Source organism: Buteo buteo, chromosome 2 (assembly GCF_964188355.1).
Source record: "Buteo buteo chromosome 2, bButBut1.hap1.1, whole genome shotgun sequence".
Taxonomy (NCBI): domain Eukaryota; kingdom Metazoa; phylum Chordata; class Aves; order Accipitriformes; family Accipitridae; genus Buteo; species Buteo buteo.
Window position 1 is genome coordinate 69,808,936 of NC_134172.1, and position 13,288 is coordinate 69,822,223.

Genomic DNA, 13,288 nt, shown 5'->3' on the forward strand with positions numbered 1-13,288 from the left:
AGAAATTTCTTATCTAACAAATTTTCTGTTAGAACTTTCTCTTGAGTATAGAAGTACATTTCATATTAAACAGAAGCTTAGACTGTTTAGAATGATGCCAGAACTGATCCAGTAGCAACTTCCCACACAAACAATGCCAACACAGACAAATTTTAACTTGCTTTCCAAATCATCACATCTCAGTTTTTTTCCAGGAATGTCAGTAGGGTACTTGGAGGAAGGAAATTTATTTCATACTTCCTAAGAAATTTCCAGCATGCCCTGTATGCCAACTGCTGAGTGATATTAGTATCTTGCTTGCAGCAATTTTGAGACCATGAGTCATTTTGAGAGATGCAAGATGAACAGGATATGATTGGCATGGTTACCACATTGTTTGAGATTTCATGAAGCCAAGCCTTCCAAATAAACAGTAAGGGTTCTAACATGATGTAGAAACTATTTCCCAGTATGCACAGAAAAAACTTGCCTTGAGGAGAAAAAAAGTTGCTATCAAGCAACTTTTGCTGCAGACAAAAGACATAATATACTTTATGTGCACAGGGGAAAGAATCAAATTCGACTTCCACAAATAATAATAATCAAAAAGTTTGGTATAATTTATCTGTGACTTACCAACACCCAAGACTTAATTGTGTTTGCCCAAGGAACACAAGGAAAACCTATATCCATGTTTCTAAGATGCTTAATTGTAGGTCTGCAATTATTCATGACAGAGAAGATTAATAGGACCCAATTGTTACTGCTACTATTTACCATAGCTGCTAGATGTCAAGACTGACCTCCCTGCAAAATGGTGGTTTCATCACCATGCTCCTCAGTGTGAGCACAGATAAGCAACACATGATCTTCCTGTGCCCCTGTGAATTCAGATTCATAAAAAGTGGTAGAAGCAGCCTCAGGATAAAGGTGAAAAAGGTCTCTTTCCCTCCCAGTGCATCATATCACATAACAGACACATGCTCCCACAATATGGACCTGTTGGCAGAGACGAGCATACTGTCCTTTGTGGAGTGTCATAGGCTCCCTCCAGCTCCCCACACTTGACATTCAGAGTCAGAGGGTTAAAGATGACCTGTGGTCCTGTACTAAAAACACAGAAATACCAGCACTGCAGAGCAGGAATAAGAGTTAGAGGATTAAAGTACTCTAACCTGCTCTCTTCCTCTCTGTCTCAACTCTACACTGGTGGTTGTTATTCAGCGTCTGTGTGAGAAAGGACAGTTTGTACAGAATCAGCGTGTGACCTCAGGAAAAGAAACCCCGTATTTTTCCTGTTTCTCAAACTTGGAAAGTAAAATATTATATATAAAAAAGATCATTAAATTCTGTTTTAAGGAGTTCCTCACAAGACACCGACAGCCTTTCCAGAAAGAATTGGGCGGGGGTGTACCCCCTCATGGCAACATGCAGGATTTTCCCTGGCTAGTTTCAGACAGGAGGTAGTATGCTATTCACCTAAGCCCTGATAAATCAGGGTCACTTTATAACACAAGAAATGTTTTCCTATTTATATGTCTAATCCCCTGATGATTCAGCTGCATAGGAAACGAAGAGTTCATATGCCTTTCAGTTGGTCACAGATTGCCTGAAGCCCATTGAGAGGAAAGACAGACACATTCCTTTTGCCTGGTCAGATTCTAAGCCCTCAAAGTGAGGGTCTGTGGAGTGAAACCCAGACTGTTCTGTTAGAACCCCATACCGGGTGTCACACGTGGTCCAAGCATTTGTGAAAAAGTGAGATTTGTGGCAGAGCCTAATACAGAACACTGAAAGAGCTGCTGTGAGAAGCAAGCCACAAGAACTTTCCTCACCATATGAAGATAGAATCTGCTGTCCAATTTTGATGTCACTTGCTTGGCAGCTTTGGTCTGTCTTTGCAGGGCCCAACGCCACAGGACTTTGTCTTAGGGAAGTCTTCTTTCTGTGAGAATCTTCACATCCAGGTTAAGCCTCACAGAATGGGGCTGCAGCTCTCAGGAGAATTGAGAAATTCCACGTGTCCAACTTAAAAGTCCATATCATAACAGTGCCCATAGCCGTCTAACTTAGCTCCATGCTTTCTCACCTTCTCTGCTGCTGCAGTGAGGCATAGAGGTGATGTACCAAATGGAATGGGGAGCAAGAGTTCTCTAGTCACTCTTCACCTCAGAAGAAAAGTGGTAGAAGGTCATATAAGAAGTTGGTACTTACTAAAATGAATAAAGGTTAAAAGACAAAATGGTTGAGAGAAGTTCAGCTGGCAATTTATTCCACTGCTGAAGGCAAAAAATTTGATGGCCTGAGCTGCAGTATGGGCCACAGTCTCAGAGCCTCTAGCAAGAACACTGGTCCACCTCCAAATTCCACACCTATAAGGGAAAAGCGATGAGATACACTACGGCAGGATACACATTTTGTTTTCTGAAATTAGAAATCTGAATTTGGTTTTAATTTTGTTTTTTAAAATAATCTTACATCAAAAGTACCACTGGTGTTAGTTCACTGACTGAGAAAAGGTCAACCCAAGAATGTGTCTGCCAGAACATATTTGTCCTAGCTACGTTCCAAACTGGCAGAAAGACAGAAATAATTAAGATGGTTCAAATAAATCTAAACTGTCCATATAGACAGTAAATAAATCCATGTGTTTAGATCCCTTCCCCTAAAACAGCTTCAAAAGGCAGCAAAAGCCAGAAATTATGAGAAAGAGCAAATCAGGCACAGAATGAAAGCCAACAAGAGACTGCATGTAATAAAATTTAATACAACGCAGTTCCCATTCAAATGGACCTAGGAGTTTAATGATGCAGCCTGACTGATCATATCAAACATGAATGAACTGCCCAGGAACATAGATAACACCCTATTCAGCAGGATTAGGGAGCAAATCAGTCACAGCCTTTGTTTGTGCTGTCTTCTTTCTCTTTACCGGTAGAATACAGTTTCTGACAGAGCTTTTGCAAGCTCTTCAAGAAAGCTTCTTTTTATTTCTTGCACTGTAGCTCAGTTAAGAATGTTAAAGAAAAAGGGATGGATTATCTACTTGACAGTAATTGGGAAACACCTCAGGATACAAGTTCTGTTCTTCCAAGGAAAAAGGGTTAAAATTTAAATAGCTGATTTTAATGGGACTGAAAGATCAATACCAGACCCCACGGCAAATTAATAGTATGTGTAATAAATGAAAAGACGTTGGTGCCAGAATGCTGAGAAGTGTCACTGGGTAAGGGATCTAGGGATCCAAGATGGCTGCAGGCCATTCTGTACCAGCTTCCTGACCTCACTGTGAAAGTGAATTACATTTCAGAACCACTAGATAAAATTACATGTACAGCACCTCTCAAGTTCCATAGACAGGACACAAATCCTCCAGAAGAGATCTGTGTAAGATAAGGGCATTCCATGTATTTATGGAAGACATACATTTGTATAAGATAAGTGGATTCCATATAAGTACTTGGGGTGAGGCGAGCACAAAAGATTAATAGATCAGAGTAGGAATTTCTCTGAAGAGCTAATAGGTCATGGGAAACATAAGGAGTGAAAAGATCTCAATGTTAAAGGATTTTTTTTATAGGGAAGAAGTTAAGAAGCATATACAAGAGACATCATGGTGATAATGAAACCCAGAACAGTGATGATGCATCCCATTAAAAACCACAGGATGAATTTAAGCATCTAGAATGTAACTGTGTGAGAAGTTGGTTCTGAAAACTAAGATAATTATGAGTTCCTGAATTCAAAATAGTTGAACACTTATACTAAAGACAGAACGAGTCCTAACACTAAGTTTTAGTTTATTCAAAGGTAGAAAGAAAAAACAGAAGCTTCACCACAGCTCTGTTTCCTACTGAATGAAGAGCCTTTAAAAGTCTTCAGTTCACTAGAAGAAATTTCTTCACAGAAAGGGATGGCTGCAGCTCCAGGTCTATGAAGATGCTGCTCTGTGCTGCACCACACGGTCCTCAGGGACTTCCTGCTATTATGCCTGCCCCAGGAAAAGATTTCTATGCTTCCCTGAGCTTGTTCACACCCACACACTCTTAGCAATGTAGACGTACTTCAGTATATAGGGATGGCTTGAAGATACATTAGACGTCACTCTTTGCCAGGCTGCGAATTTAGAACTCTTAAAATACAGCATTTCAATCAAAACCCAGAGCACTGCTTCCTTCAGGAGCTGGGCTCTCCTGGAAGGTTTTCTTCTCCGGTATGGACTACTTCTAACTCTGAGTGGCTACAGCTACAAACAGCCAACAAATCTTTTCTAATTATGTAATACTGACACACTCTCCATTTCTGTGTATTTTCTTCTTCTTTGGTGAGCAAGGTAAGGAAAACTGTTCTGTCTCTAGCTAGTCTTCTCCTTCATCAGTAGCCAAGTGAAGAATTAACTTGGAACACTAGGCATTGTTGAGCATCTATCATTAACTTATTCCCATTATCCCATAGAAGATTTAACTTTTAAATTATCTTCTTTGTCTTAGATCCTTGAAAAGTTTCTCTTTTCACTCTTTAAGCAATATTCCTTTTTTCCCTGTTTTAGTAAGTATAATCACCATCTCAGTCCCATCTTACCAAACTAACGTGCGAGTCATTTGGTACCATTTAAACATTTGAATATTGGCATCCTTGTATGCACATTCATAGTAATTGATACTGGCTATTTTTTTCTTCTCTGCCAAACAGTCTTAATTTTAAACTGTACAAGAACCACACAATTTTAACTACAAAGTTTACATACTGATTTCCTTATGCAGCATGTATTCAATACTACAGAATAACTGGACCACAACAGGCAATGATGAGGAGGTAAGATTTCTTTCACTGCATTTTAAACTGGCTGCAGCGGATGCCTTTTTTAGTCCTTGGAAGATTGATGATTCCATTATTTGTAGTACTCAGCAATAAATCTCTGAGTTTAGGCTAAAGTGAGCACTTTTCCCTACTTTGCGTCTTCCATTACACTGTTATTCATCATGTTTAATCATTCATTTACCTCTGACTGCTACTGCACTTGGGGAGGACTGGCACATTATTGATTTTTGACTTTTACCCTTTAGAAGCTGGGTAAAGGGCTTTGCAACTGCTTAATCAAAAGTGACATGACCAGGGCAGGGGAGCTGCAAACCTTGGGAAATAGCAGCTAAACAACGTGCCAAGTTATGATGAAATGAAATTAAGAGTCAACAAAGACAGCAAATTATAATAAACTCAAAATTAAAGTGGATACCCCCAGGAGATCACACAGTATAAAGCACTCCTCTGCCTAGCAAAACACATTTCTGGGAAAGAGGAGACTAAGATTAAGCAGGAAGATTTACAACTTCAAATTCCCACAAAAAGAAAAATGCAAAGCCATGTTCTGTTACAGAAGTGTCAGATAATGTAATTTGGCTGAAGTATATTCTCAATTGCTTATAAACCTTTTTCCTCAAACAGAGCATTACTTCAGCACCCCACTAGCAAGCATGCAACAAGGGTAACACATAATGTAATATTTTGATAGCTAGCTTATTTTCTGCTTACCAGAAAACAGATTTTTTTTAAGAAAGTCAAGAGAACTCCATTTATACATTAAAAAAAAAATGCAGATAAACCCTTAACTTCTGCTATCTAGCAAATTATGCAATAAACAATAGATGTAAGTACAGTTATCGACTCCATATCAACAGCATGGTAATGCTGGTTTCATATTTTAGAAAAGAGGTGAAAAAATAAAAATGCATAAGATAGTGGTTAAAATTGTCCAGCTTCTTGTATAACCCAGTTATATGTATGTTCTCTCTTTACAGAGGAGGAACTGAAATTGAGAGGATTTGTGGACCTACAAATGAAAGACCTCAAGCTCCTATTGCTCTTTCCTGCAATTCTCAGCATTTTTTTTTTTTTTTTTTTTTTGCGGCCCTTGATATCATCATCTCTTTGTCCTAAGTCATGCCACCCCAACTCCGCTAACCTCAGTGTTGAATATCATGCCTTACCAAACCAGTGTGCCTCTTTTTTTTTTAAAAAAATATATCTTGATTACCATTTTGCCCACCTGTTACACAAGCAAAAGAAAAACTGTAAATCAAATAAAATGCAAGTAGCAGACATCTCTTGAATTAGTTATCTCACACATTTTACCCTTTCCTACTGTGGATTTTACTAGTCATCTCAGCAAAGGTATGAAAAGAAACCTCTGCTTGTTACATGGTAGTCACTGTAAGGTAAATAAGCACAGGTCTTGTTCATAATAATGGTCCAGCAGTGCAAGTCATGCTGGCCTCTCCTGTTAACATTAAAGCAACCTGTCCATATTGTTTCTGTTGAAAGACATTATCCATCTCTTACTGATTTCCATGTAAATGCATGTCACCTATACTAACTTCACATTTTACAATAAGAACCCAGCTGATTATCCTGCATTTCAGATATCCATGGCCATGTAAATGCAATCACATTCTGTAACCTTCATCACAGACAATTCAGAACTGCTGTGAAAAAGCCGCCAAACAAACCTGAGTCAATTTCTTATTTTACAGATCTTGGCTCAAATGAGATAGCTGAATGGAACTAAAACAAGTTCTTAAACAAGATTACTCATGGTCATAGCTCTTCTCTGAGCTGTAGCACACACACATTACCCTTATTGCACATAGCGGTATCCGTGCTCTTATTCTGAGACACAGTTTCCAAGTGACTTCAACTCAAAGAATGGATTTAGCTATTTAAATATTTTCCCTCCTGTGGTAAGCTTCTGAATCTTTGACACATGAGATGATTCTAAGAGGTACCATTGCCCATACAAAACATAACAGCAAGATGACCACCACAACATGAATGAGAAAAATTAAGTATTTTGGAAGTTGAACAACTTTGTTAATAATTAAGGGACTTTTTGTTAAAAGATCTTTTCTTGGAAGCACAGTTCAAAATTAATTTTCCACTAATATCAACTTCCTCCTGTTGATTTGGGGTATTAACAGAACAAATTTCAGAAATGCTGAGCACTCCAGTGAACATAATTGAAACCATACATGCTGAGCACTTCTGAAAGTTAGGCTAGTGTGTTTCACTCAGATTTTCTGTTACCATCTGAAAAAGAGAGGACTGCTATTTAACAGCTGAATTTTTGGCACTGCATGGCATATACAAGATGCTGCCTTAAAACTAAACATTACAAAAATAATAGAGAGAAGTCTATTCCCCAAGTCTCTGTCACACGTAGCATCGTTACCAAAAGTTAAGGAAGAGTAGAGATGTGTGAACGGGAGAAAGAGAGAAGAAAATGGCTAAAGCCATCCCAAATACCCAGCAGAAAGATACTTGGCTGGAATGAACTGTCATTGTTTCAGTGATGTGATTTAAACAAAGCTATGATGGTCAAAAACACCTGAAGGACTTTCAACATGCACTTGCTCTTTTACAGCAAAGTGCTGCCCCATCTCATTTTTCTTGTGAGATGTGATGTTATTGTCCATTTTTTTCTCTACTTTATTTTGCCTTCTCTCAGTTTTGCTTCTGCTCTCTGCTTGGTAAAACACAGCACAAACACTGAGCCTCATTCTTCACTGGGTTATGCCAGTCTTAAGCTATGGTGACTAAACCAATGAATACAGAAGTTAGAAAACAACACAGTAATACACAGGTAGATATGATATATTGGAAGACAGTCCATATGCATGTTGTAAACCAGAAGTCATTGCCCCACAAGTTTATCAAAACCATTTGAAGCAGTCAGTGGACATAGTGATTAAAATGATCTGATTAATCAAGCATATTTGTTTCCCAGAAAGTTGTTGACAAAATTCCTTTAGCATAAGCCTGCATATGTGCAAACAGCGTGGGGTGACTTGCCTGGCCAGATTTTCTTATCTCTGGCAAAAGATACTCTTAAGCAGAAAGGGTCCTTTGGAAGAAATTAGAAATTGAGCATTTCAAGACTGTAGCATATATGCAAACTACTAGTAGATTTTCAAAGCCTTGCCCAGTTATACCTCCAAGTTCTCCGCATTGCCAGTTTCTCACAACCTCCTGCATTAACATGTACCTTCATAACATAGGAAAAAGCTCTTATATCAAAACCCTTTAAAAAAGGAAAGTAAAAATACAAAGTGAAAGCAATCAAATTTAGGAAAAAACTATTGTTCATACACTGTAATTCATGTATTCACTTTAACTGTATGATTAAAAATATTTTCACGTATGTTTCAGCATAGAGTGTGCAATAATAAAGTACAAGGTGTGTATTTTTGAGGGTGTTGAGTGTCTTGGCAGATCAGAAGAACAATTGGTGGAAAGGCCTTCTGAACCCCCTTGGCTGGGATAAATCATGTCTAGTCACTCTAAAGGACAGCACATGCAAAAACTAATTTGTCAGAAAGAAAAAAGAGGAGAAAATGAAGTTAGAAAAGTGACACAGTTTGGGGGTGGGTTTTTTTTTTTCCCCCCAATGGAGCTGCCAGACATGCAAGCAGAACTACTAATCATATAATCAAAGTTTTTGTTAGTTTTCATGACTGAGCAAGATTATTAAATCAGAAAGACTGTTCCCACAACCTCCTGAAGCCAAACTGAGTCCCTGCTTCATATGGAAAAAGTTTTTAACACACTAAGGAAAAAAAAAAAAAGAAAAATAATCTTGTCTTAACCTTTTTTTTTTCCTAGAAAGTAACTATATAGTCTTCCCCCAAAATTCAACAATGTCAAATTGCCAGAAAAAGTCCAAAGATACATTAACATATAGCAAATGTCTTACAAGCTCAGGCAGAGCGACCAATGTAATTATTGGAGATATTACCTGTTCCTTCTGTAACAAGAACATGTGTTCTATCTCCTGTGGTCCATCATCAAGAGAACTGTAAGACGGTGTCCTATAACTGTTATCAGAATCATGCTTTTGAAGAATTTTAAAAAGATACGCTTCATTTATAGTACAAATACTTTATATCTCTCTCTTCCTAAGTAGTATCATTATTTACAGTAATTCTGAGCAGTAGGGCCTCCCATTGACTCAAATGGAAACATATGGTGCTACATATCTGCAATAAGCAGCCATTCTGACAGGCATCACAAAAATTCAGCATCACCTTCCAACCTTACTTCAATCAAGTCATTTCATGAGCTCTTTTAATTTGTCTGGATAGTCAGACTAGCTCATAGTGATGCTGTGACCAACTTCAATGCAGGAGTTTTGAGCAAATGGCAGGGAAGTAATAGTTGGCTCCACAGCTGTATACAACCTGATCAAAAGGATACTGTTCACGAAATACTGACTTAGAAAAGACAAAGTTCTGTATAAGTTTTCAGTGTTCTGCCCCCAGTTAAAAGAAGAATATAAATAATATGTTTCTCGCTAATCACTATAGCACATTGCTAACATTTATATATTTCATCTTAAAAATAAAAATGTCTTCATCTTAAGAATCCTATCAATTCATGTTCTGCATGATTTTCAATTCCCCCCTAACTGAAAAAACAGCTCTAGAAGCAGACTGAGCCAATGCTTACAATAACTACTTTTCTGATACTATGTGGCAACGTACTGCCATTTTACTGCAGTCAGATGTTGTGGAGTACACTACACTGCAATAAGAGAACACAATTATTTCCCTATTATATTTAATAATTTAAGGAAGTCGAAGGAAAATGCTTAGTGCTCTCACCAATAAGCACCCGTAAATCTCAGCAAAACCAGTTGAATCTGGACTGCTATTTTATATAAAAAACATTATTTTTAATACATAAATAGTAAAGCCTTTTGATTGGTTAGTTTTTATGCAATTGATTTAATTTTACACTGCATTGCAGAAAATCTGAGCCAAAGGAGCAGGGTGGAACATAGCTGAGATGGTGGGCACATATTTCCTTTTTGAATGGGTGACTATTTTTTCAGTAAGACTAGACCACTGCTATTCCAGTAACATATAGGATGGACACATATGACTCATCAAATGCCAGTCAGGAACCTCATCTATGCAAAGCTGTCAATAGCCTCCTGAGCACAGCCAAGGTTTCTGACAATTGCTTTGTGATTACACTTTCATAACTTGGCTCAGACAACAGAAACTGCCCAGCATTCATACTGCTGAAAACATTGGCAAGTATCAGTTATGCGTAGCACTGGCCGTCTTCATAATGCCAAGAGAACCCCTCGATTTTCCCAAAATGGCTCGCTACTGCCTACTAGAGGGAAAGCTGGTAAACTCACACATAAAGAAGCATATTGCTGTTCCTTAAGCGAACAAAAGCAGTTAGGTTTATGGCCTGTTGCCTGCTGTCCTACGGCAAATAACCTGTCACCACTACTTCTTGATACATTATCCTACATTGCCAATCTCTACACAGTGGCTGAACACACAAATATTGCTTCACTGAGCCTCTAGAACTGCTATACTCCAGACAAACTCTCTTCAGAATTGTCTGACTTAATTCTTTGTTTCCCTGTTGTTTATCTCCTTAACTTCCTTCATTCAACATAAATTATAGTTTGAACACAAGAGCCAAACCTATTTGCTTATATGACTTAAAATGATTATTCACCATTCTGGTTCAATTCTAATGATTGACATGATTATAGCTCCCAGCAATAAGTTCCCCACACAGCCTAAAAGTCTGAAAAGAGCAGTAGCAAAATTAATGGAAGCCAGGAATGGAATAATGGAAGCTTGTTAGTTACTTAGACCCCAGAGACCTCAAATTCCACAGTTCTTGGTTGGCATCGTGCATTGAATCATAGAAACATCCAGAGAGAACAAAACCAATGATGAAGTACACTGCATCATATGATACCTGCTCTGACTACTAAGCAGTTAATTCAAACCAGTGCAGAGTTTTGAGGATGTAACACATAAGAAAAGTATTTAAAGCCAAAATGCTGGATATAATAAAGCAGACACAGTTCAGTGTGATAGTGCTAAATCATTATACTCAGAAGAAGTAAACTCTTCTACTACACTGAACACCGAGATAACCTCAGAGATAGCAAGAGAAAGACTGCCTTACATTATAGGTTTTAACCATTGCTCAAAGACTAATAGCCAGAGTCATGGTTCTCAGTGCCCAGAAGGATACTAACTGGTCAAAAACATTTATTTAAGCAAACAGGTACATACCTAATAGAGGCAAACAGAGAGCCCCTTAACTTACTAATGGAGCAACTAATGTGTGGGTGGCTGCTCTTAGCAATACAAATGTACAGCTACATCTTCTCTTTTTCAGTGGCTATACATACATGCTTTTCTTGAGTCCAGTTGCATGCTGATGCAGACTCTGGCATGCAGCTTGGAAAAAGAAAAAAGAAAGCTCATTTTGGCAACAGGAGGCCTTCCTGAAAGCATAGTAACTGAACTCTGACACTACTCAGCTTCTCTGAATCAACAGAGGCCATTCAATTCGGCATCTGCACAGCAAAGCTAATCACATTCAGTGTTTAAACTTTGGGGTAGACAGTGAGATGAATTAGAAATCTGAATTCTTAGCAAGTAGAATAGGAAAGCATTGATAAGTTTTAAAAAGCCAAAACTTCCCAAGGATCCCTTAGACAAGAAAAAATTGAGATGTTTGCTTTGGAGTTTTAACTCTCTGCCTAGTAGATATACATTCTTCCATTAGATGTCAAAACAAATACATTGCTGTCCTAACACCTTCAGTATTTAAAGTTTACTTTGCTTTGCATATCAATTATTAAAACTTCTGCTCATGAAAGACACCTCCTTTTCAGCATTTATTCCTCATTTATAGCACTATAAATGAACTGTTTTATAAAACAAGCAGTATTTCCAACAAGGCAAATTAGCTGAGATAGGTAAATCACTGAAACTCACTGACAAGAAGGCTTATGAATAATTAAGTAGCTGATATACAGCTGCATTACCATGAGCCTCTTATTCAGATTGCCATATTTCTCAGCATGACACAGGCAAGACTTTGTTTCTGTAGTATAAAGAGACTCTTAATTAAATCTTCATTCTTCAGTGTACCAAGACTTATCCTTCCTTATATGAGCTCAGATTATTATATTTCATGCTGAAAAATGTCCACTTTCTGCTTAAATTAACCAGATTTCTGATGGGATTTCCTTACAATTCTTTGTTGTTTCCAACTTTAAAATAAAGTGCTACACAATTTTTAGGTAGAAATTAATTGCACTACTCCAGTTTTCAGAATAGTCAGATGAATATTATCATTCTTGAAAAATTTCCATTTTAACATATTGTTAGTATGTTGGAGCGATCTTAACTTGCAGTCATAAAATTCCATGTAATTGGCTGTGTCTTAATGACTTCAAGCTTTGAATACAATCATTGGTCTTTGCACACCGCATGTCACTTTTAGTGCTTGAGTATTGACATTGTATCTCTTTTAGGTTCTTTGCAGCCCTTTAATGACTATGCCAATTAATAATGCATCATTCTCTCTCCTCTAGCTAATTTTAATTGCTGTAATTTATGTCCCTAGACAATTTTTGCAGTACAGATGTAATCTATACCACCCTGACTGAGTTAGAAGATCACACTCTCAAGGTCCCTAGCAGATAAACAACACAATTTCAAGTTCATAGACATCATCTACAATTGACATCAATTACTGTTCAAGGAAACAAGTCATGACATTACAGGTAACACACAGATCATTTTTACATTCTGGGGCAGAGTGGACTTCACTGGCAGGGCTTCGACAATTAATTACGGCTTCACAGACAGTGCTTTATGGAGATACTCAGATACTTTGAAAGGGAAAAATCCACCTAAAATTAGGAAAGATAGAGGTTCTGCACTTCTTCAACAGGGCAAGACCTATACTGCTACATAGATATTCTCAGAAATAAATGAGTAACACCTCTGAGGTAGTATTATATTGTGGCATAAGCACTCTAGTTCCTCACTTAAAGCCTGAGACAATGTCTAAGATGAGCCTCAGCTTTTTATTAACACACATCTGCAAAGCTCACAGGTACAAACAAAATCACACAGGAAAACAACCTATATTTGTAACTAATCTCTACTCAGCTCTACAGACAGCCCAAAATGAAGGGTATAACCATGAATTGTGTTTGTCCCATACTAGATTATTATTCAGTTCCTCCCCTTGCCAGTATTAGGGATGCTTCACAAACCATATTCAATTGTTTCACTTAGTATAGCTTGCTTTGATCCACAGCCCTGTAAAGTTCAGTCCCTCTGTTTTTACTGTCATCTCTTATTACTTTCAATCCACCTTGTCAAAACATAAAGCTCCTTGTGCCAGTTGCTTCTACTTCTCTTCCAAAGCCAAATATCTTTCTGGCCCAGCACATCACACCCTAGTCTCCCTAATAATC

The 13,288-nt window shown here is 37.8% G+C and overlaps 1 protein-coding gene across 1 annotated transcript in view; it reads right to left on the reverse strand.

The window, feature by feature from the left end:
• SULF2 (sulfatase 2) overlaps positions 1-13,288 on the reverse strand; it is a 166,184-nt gene that overhangs the window by 92,309 nt on the left and 60,587 nt on the right. The gene's annotated exons all lie outside the window — the stretch shown is intronic.